Raw genomic sequence first — 8868 nt, 5'->3', positions numbered from 1 at the left:
ATTTCGTCCTAGTATGGGAGTCCTCAGTAGTGTTCATCCACATTTCCGCCTGCGGGATTCGAAGCTATGCATTAACACCGTTGGTTGCTGCTCAATGGTCCGGAGGTTAAGCGTTCGCTTACGAGACCGATAGGTACTAGGTTCTAATCCAGAGGTATCGTGGATGCGTACTGTTGAAGGATCCCATACTAGGTTGAAGCGGCCGTTCAGTACTTCCAGGTTTTCCATGGTGTTCTAGCTTTAATTGACTCATGAATTCAACGTCGATTTTTGTTTAGTTAATCCAATGTGATAGCAACGTGTAATATTCTTTATCATATATTTGTAAGTAGATTAAGTAGTTTTGACTTTCATGTTTATTCTGTCTTCCTTGATTTTTCTTGTAAATAATTTATTTGACTATTGCCTATAAAATTAATCGGTCGATGTTTATTTTTTAAAGAATTTATGGGATAGTAATTACATCACGAACTGACTACAATTATATCGAAATTGAGAACCAGGGAGTAACAGATAACTATTTCAATCTAATATATAATTCCTCAATATGTAATGTGCACTTATGACCTTCAGGTATTGAGTGGAATCTGGTAGATCTAAGTTACTCAGTGAGAATATGATGGTTAATGTTATGAATTTAAAAAAAATTGAACAAGGCTGTATACCGATTTGTTGTGGTCTTATGTCCGGATTTTTATCACGTGATTTATCCACCAAACGAAATATGACTTATCCAATCTTAGCACCATGCCAAATCAATGACGTTCTACCAGTATGAGTAGTCTAGCGTCCTTATTGGTCCTTTGTCCACCTAGCCCTTCCAATTGAGTCCAGAACACCGATTACAGCTTCTGCTATGTGAATCCTTTATTCCAAACATACTCGGTTTATATACCAGACAGACAGACCGTATCACACCATAAAATGGAAAATAATATTTGTCCAAGATCAAGCCAAATGTGGTTGTGAACGTGGGGTACAATAATCAATAAACTGAACATAATTTAGGGTCAGTAATTCGTATTATAATAATTCATAGGTCAAAATGAAGCTTATAATAAGATGAATATAGATATACACAATCTAATTACTCAATAGTTAAACAATAAGAATATATATAGAATAATAGTCCGTTAATAGGTCCCAGAAGTTACCTGTACTTACATCTTCACCTGGATGTAACAGTTAACATTCTTGATTCATCGTGTAGCCGGGTTAACACCATTGTCACCAGTGATATATGTATCACGTTCGGCATGCTTAAATTCTAATGGTCACTACTTTTCACTTGAAAGTCATTTGTTACATAATGGGTTAACAGTAAAACATTACCTATCAGTTCTCCAGATGACATTGCTGAATATCGGTCAACAATAAATTATCGAAAGAAATTATCATAAATTATTCTTAGTTAATCTTTTAGTCTAATCTCGAACAAAATTTTATAATAAGTGTCTAAACAGATACTGTTGTTAAGAAAGTACTGTTTGAGAGTATGACATTTGATGCATTTTTATTCTTTGAGTAGCTTGATCAAATCATGAAGTATTCTAGATTGTACCAAACTTCATAAATAAATCATCTAACTCATAGCATAGTGAACAAGAACACGAGTGGGGACAATCGAATGTATTTGAGCACAACATTACCGAATATCTCACTAAAATCTGACAATCATACAGTAAATAGTTAATTTGCAAACTATCAATCAATTTATAAGAACTCTCGTCTAAATTAGAGCGAACAGTTTCACAGTATTTGAGCGCCGAGTACTATAAATTCATTCGCTGAGATTTTAGAAATATATATTATTCCTATTTAATGTCTATCAATCAATTGTTTTAATCTTGACTATTCTTTCTGAAAATATCAGTCTATCGTCTCTTATTTCATTGTTCATATATTTTCATACCAATTGCGTTCCGTTCACATTTTTTCCTTATCGATCACCAACTGAAATACATTCAATGCCTGACCATAGTTATTTACTACTTATGTGGATATAAGTAACCCACACAACAATAGAACATTATATCACCAGCTGATGAGTCCCAAATAGAATGAAAACCGCGTCCTGGATTCCACTGCCAGCCACTATTCATCTTTACCTACAATGCTTGTGAATTAAGGCTACATCAAGGCAATATGTACAGTATACACATATGGCCAATAACAGACTGACCAGTTGCAGTTCTAAGCATCAATGGGAAGATTCAAACAAACAATACCATGTGAATTCAAACTTCACTCCATTGCACAAGCGATTGGCTATCAGAAATCAGTAGTTAAGTGGATAACGCGATGGCGTTTAAAGTGAACGGTAATGGGTTCGAGTCTCATAGTGAACATCAACTCTGAGGAGTAGGTACATCCAACTGACGAGTCCCAAATGGGACAAAATGCGCGTCAAACTGGATTCCACTGCTAGCCACTATCCAACTTTACTATTAAAAATTGTTTCATTCATTACAATACCAAATCAACGATCATTAACATCGTTCATGTTTATTGAATTATGAACTATCAAATATGTATACAGTATGATTTTAATTGCACAGCATGTTTTAATGAAGTAAATTCAATAAAGATAGTCTAATAATTCAAAATTATCAGTCATTAAGTTTCTTGTCCTTTATTTTTTTATTTTTAAATGTCTGTTATTTTGTATTGTATCTATGGTACATATTTTCTTTCCATATTTATATAATAGTATTGTATTTGTTTTATGTATCAATATAGAATAGTTGTCAGTGGGTAGCAAGTTAATTGGACCATATTCATTTGTATTTTAGAAGTTTCATTAATATGAATTGGATTATTACGATAGTTATTGTTGATATTATTACTTACTTACTTACTTACTTAATTACTTAATTACTTACTCACTTAATTACTTACTTACTTAATTACTTACTTACTTACTTACTTACTTACTTACTACCAATGGAGCATAGGCAGCCGACCAGCATTCTCCAACCCACTCTGTCTTGGGCATTCCTTTCTAGTTCTATCCAATTTTTGTTCATTCTTCTCATGTCTCTCTCCATTTCTAGACGTAATGTGTTCTTTGGTCTTCCTCTTCTCTTTTGACCTTCAGGATTCCATGTGAGGGCTTGACTTGTGACGCAGTTGGGTGATTTCCTCAAAGTGTGCCCAATCCACTTCCAATGCTTCTTCCTGATTTCTTCCTCCAATGGAATCTGGTTTGTTGTTTCCCACAGTAATTTGTTGCTGATAGTGTCTGGCCATCGGATCCGAAGTATCTTGCGTAGACAACTGTTAATAAACACTTGTATCTTCTGGATGATGGCTTTCGTAGTTCTCCAGGTTTCCGCCCAATACAGTATAACTGTCTTGACGTTTGTAGTGAAAATTCTGATCTTGGTGTTGGTTGACAGTTGTTGAGTTGACTTCCAGATGTTGTTCAGTTGTAAATATGCTGCTCTTGCTTTGCCGATCCTCGCCCTCACATCTGCATCAGATCCATTGTGTTCATGGAGAGAGACTTGAGAAGAATGAACAAGAATTGGACAGAATTAGAAAGGAAGGCCGAGGACAGATTGGGTTGGAGAAAGCTTGTGGGCGGCCTATGCTCCATTGGGAGTAACAGGCGTAAGTAAGTAAGTAAGTAAGTGATTTCACCTGAGCAAGTACCGATCATCAAAGAAAACAAAATAGATGTTTCGTTCAAGTATACAACTTTATCGATACGTACTAAAAACTCAGCATACGGAGTGTGATTCTATGTGGAGTACTATAGATTAGTAATGATTAATGTGAACGAATCACCATTAACTTAAAAAATTTTAAAATCAAACCATCAGTAATTTAACCATTTTTTTAAGTTTGTACTTTTACATCAAAGTTGTTGCAATTCTTCAATGGTATCATATTCCTAATTTTTGGAGAAATTCTATTATCCTAGTCATTTATATTCGTTACCCTTAAAGGTACAAAAAACAAAGCGGTCATTGTTTATTCGTTAATTCTGTTATTGAAATGATAATTTATAGATATCATTAAGACCAAGGTTATAAGATACTGGTCGGTGCATTTTTTCAAGCCCGGTGTATAGTGTATAATCTTGGTTTAAAAAAGTAACTATTTCTAACTTTTCAATCAAAACACTATCACGTTTACCGATAATCGATCAAAGAACGATTGAAATTTGATTTTCGTATCGATTAATTTATGATTGCACTTTGGTAGTTCTATTGCACCAGTTCTGAGTGAACTGACCAACGTTGATCAGATCAAAATCTGCATGATAGTGAAATGTCAGTAGTTAATCAATAAGAATTTGGCCACAACGTTCATTGTATGAAGTACATTTTTTTTTAAATTAATAGATTATTCTTGCAAATAGTTAATTAACATTTGACATTAATATAAGACATATGATCTGACAGGGTGTCAAGTCCTAAACCCTTATTTCATTAATTGTTGATCATAATTATCAGACATCACTTCTCACTAGTAATATAGTTTCTTTCTTATTTTAGAGTACACAGTAATCTGATATCAGTTTGATGGTTTTCTGTAATTTGATCATTAACTATCCATGTGACCAAACCCTGTATGCTCATGGAGAGTAGATTATTAGTAGACCAGTATACGACAATCCGATAATCAGTGTTATATCATCTTAGTTGATATATTAGTCTACTAACATATTATGCAATTTGTAATAGTTAATGGTGTTGTTACATATTCTGGTAATGTTTTACTCATAGAACTTTTTATGCTTACTAAACAACGAAAACAGGTGGTATATCGAGTATAATTTTAGTGATTAAAGTAAATGAGTTTCAGTTATGAGGTTTCAGGTTCATAATCCACTTCTCTTCATTCTGTTTAAGAGATAGGATAATATATCTAGTAGTACATATATTTGGTAACAGTGACATTTGATTGCTTCATCTTCAGTGGTTGTCTGAATCCTCCCATAGATGTTTAGGACATAAACTGATCAGTTTCTTTTAGAATGTAAGCATCCTGTGCAGTTCGCCTCGATAATACCATAAAATTATAAACAGAGATTGATAATAGGTATCAATACCAAGTTTGAACTTGATAGTTTCTAATAAATTGAGCCTTGAGTAGAAAGTTAATAATATAAATATTATTGTGATATCCGAATGAGTAGAAAATTATATATCTGAAGTTTCATGACTTAATGTAAACTACTTCTTCAGAGTACATATATAACCGAAATAAAATTAATACAATTTTAAATAGTACAAAAGAAACAATGTAGAATATTATTAGTACAATCGAAATTATAATAGGTCTGAACATGTCAATGTCAAATTATTTTTGGTCAATATAAATTTGTACGACCTATCACTATGTTAATTTGTGTGTCAGCAGGTGGGTATGGAAAATATATACATTTGCAGTGGGGTTGAAATGATTGTGTGTGTGTGTGTAGCTTGTGTGGAATAAGTATGTTCAAATGTGGTTGTTTAAATAACCAGTTCAGGTTGAATAAGTAGTTAAGTTTTCTTTCCTATTGAGGGCAGAGCGATTTAGAGTATGTGAAAAGCTTCGGCTATTCGCCTCTCTTTATTGCTGGGGAAACCTTTCTGAATTATTTTAATATTTTTAATATCGACTTGGTGATTATTGAAAATAGCGTGTATTGCTATTGCTGATTTAACTTGTAGATTTTCCAGTTCTACATGATTATTTAGTCTTTTTGTGTAATTTACATGTTCCTTGGGATGAGTCGAGATCTGACGGGAAGACTGTCCAATAAAGAATGCATCACAATCAACACAACTCAAACTGTAGACACAATTTTGGGTAAATCTATACAGGGTCTTATCTTTTGAATTTAAGGTATAAAGTAAACCATTGGGAAACTCCAATAAATGGTTTTAACTCTTTCAGAAGTTCACTTGTCTCTGATTTAGTTTTATTGTTAACCACTTGAAGACTATTTAAATCAATCTTTAAATATGGTTCCGTCGATAGACGTTTTTATTCATAGTCGTTTTTTTTCATGACTACTGTTGTATTATCTTTTTCATCTTTGGTAATGACACTACTTCATATTACGAATGCATACATTTTCCATACCCACCTGCTGACACACAAATTAACATAGTGATAAGTCGTACAAATTTATATTGACCAAAAATAATTTGACATTGACATGTTCAGACCTATTATAATTTCGATTGTACTAATAATATTCTACATTGTTTCTTTTGTACTATTTAAAATTGTATTAATTTTATTTCGGTTATATATGTACTCTGAAGAAGTAGTTTACATTAAGTCATGAAACTTCAGGAATACAATTTTCTAGGTATTGGGATATCACAAGAATTAGATGGTGGTTAGTAGTGGAATCCAGGACACGCGTTTCGTTCTATTTGGGGCACTTTTGTATGTGCTTTCATCCTAGATGTTTTGTTCACTCCGAGACTCGGACTCAGTATCGTTCGATCCATACATAATGGCATTATCCACTTACTTACTGAGTTCAGGTAACCACAAGCTTGTGAAGTGGGATGGAATTTAACCCAATTGTATTGGTTCTTTGAATCTTACCATTGATCGGTCAACCAGTGTTTATGTGGACCCAGTAACTAAGTGGATAATACGATAATGTTTGTATCGAATGGTTATTTATTTATTTATTTAAACACATAAATATTGATACAAGGAAGCACCAGATACATATGCGCCTCACAAATCTCATTCCATTTGCTTGAGGGCTGTAATACTGCCCAGGTGACCAAACTGAAGCAGGTGGTTTTCTTAGGGGGCCACACTCGGAGCCTTTGACCTAAAGGTCTAGTCCACAAGGCAGTGGAGCATCGTGAGGAGATGCATTCCCATGGTAGCCGGTGATCAACGATTGATTCGTACGCCATTTGTTCCTTCAGGATCCTGGAGTCCATGTGCACCATTGGTTTGGAATCAGGGTTTTCCAACTCCCCTAGGTGGACTTTCCGTGTCCACCAAACCGGTTAAAGCGCCGGACATTCGCTTTTCTTCCTCTCAATTTCGTAAACAACAGTAATGCCACGAGAAGGCAATGAGTAGGACTTCCCTGGTAGAGGCTATATATTCGCTGGTCATGTGAGAGCATTTGGAGAGGGAGAGCGGACTCTCCCCACTCTCGGCCGTACCAGGGCATTTGGGGGCGTATCGAATGGTACTGAATTCCAGTCCCTGAGTGAACATCACATCTGGGATGCAAGCATATCCAGTAAATGTACCGCAAATAGGACGACACATGTGTCCTTAACTCCCATTCTAGCCACTGGTATTGTATTTACCCTAAAAGCTTGTGAACTAGTATCAAAAATAATCAAAAAAACATAATTCATGTTTTATTTCATAAAAGATTGTACATTGAAGATTAAAAAGCAACATAAATCATAATGAATTTGTATCAGTCATATTAAAATTGAAATAAAAATACACAGGGTAACTTGAAAAAAGAACATCGATTGGAGCATAGTGTTGATGTGTATTATGTCAATTATAATCATAAATTATACCTACACCTTACAATCACTTTGTTTCGTTATAACACTCTCACCAGGGGTAACAGGCGTAAATCAGTATAACACTGTCATAATAGAATACTGTATACATTTATATCTGTATGTTTTTGTTTGTTTATATTTATTGATGAAAATATCTAAATAACAAATGGTATCTATATACAATAGTGAATAAAATGGATATAGGGAATTATGAATTAACGATTATGTATATTTATATGGGAAATGATAATTATATATTATTATATATTATTTATATTATTATATAAATAGTAACGAATCTTATTTTAATCAACATCATAGGTCCTGGGTTCGAATCTCGCGAAGGTGGGATCGTGGATGCACACTGCTGATGATTCTCAAAAAGGACGAAACGGTCGTCCAGTAATTCCAGGTTTTCCATGGTGGTCTAGCTTCAATTGGCTCATGATGTCAACTATTAAAAAAATTACTACAATATCCACAAATACCCCTTCTGATAATAATTTTTATTCATTTATTTTTTTGGTGCCGTCAATTAAATTCGATCAAGATCTTTATTGGAATTTAACTAAGAAAATAAAACAAAACAAAATATTACAAAGTATAAGCAAAGAATTAAGGCTATATCGAGGCAATACGCACAGTATGCACAAATGCCAATAAGCGACTGATCAATTGCAGTCCTAAGCATCAATGAGAAGATTCAAACAAACAATGCTTAGTGAATTTAAACTACACCCCATCGCACAAGCAAGTGGCTATCAGGTCTCAGTAGCTGAGTGGATAATGCGATGGCATTTGAAACGAAAGGTACTGGGTTCGAGTCCCAGAGTGAACATCAACTCTGAGATGCAGGTACATCCAACTGACGAGTCCCAAATAGGACGAAACGCGCGTCCTGGATTCCACTGCTAGCCACTACCCACCTTCGCTTATAATGTTTGTGAATTGAGGTTATATCGAGGCGGTGCGCACAGTATGCACATATGCCAATAAGAGACTGATCAATTGCAGTCCTAAACATCAATGGGAAGATTCAAACAAGCAATACTAAGGGAATTTAAAATATTACAAATATATTACACAATTACAAATTAGAAACGAAAATTATCGAATAAATTTTTAAAAAAAAACAAATTTATCCCACTGACTCATTTACGCCTGTTATGCCAGTCCCAAGTCCGGGTAAAGAAGGAGGGTTGGGCATGGAGTCAACAATTCCATCCCGTAGAAAAAATGTCATGCCTAAAAAAATGCCAACCAGAAGATAAGATTAGAAAGATCTAATTCACGATTAAACAGTTGAGTTTTTACACACAAAAAAACGAACTAACTTTTAAAAGTAAAATAAAAATGATAAATT

At 34.1% G+C, this 8868-nt stretch overlaps 1 non-coding gene across 1 annotated transcript; it reads left to right on the top strand.

Annotated features, from left to right (window-relative positions):
- Window positions 1-8270: 8270 nt before the first annotated feature.
- Smp_tRNA_02115_Pseudo_TTG.1.1 lies at window positions 8271-8342 on the top strand. The gene has a single exon. It is a non-coding gene (tRNA).
- The last annotated feature ends 526 nt before the right edge of the window (window positions 8343-8868 follow it).

The sequence above is a fragment of the Schistosoma mansoni genome, chromosome 4, assembly GCF_000237925.1.
Source record: "Schistosoma mansoni strain Puerto Rico chromosome 4, complete genome".
Taxonomy (NCBI): Eukaryota; Metazoa; Platyhelminthes; class Trematoda; order Strigeidida; family Schistosomatidae; genus Schistosoma; species Schistosoma mansoni.
This window is presented reverse-complemented; position numbering and strand designations above follow the sequence as displayed.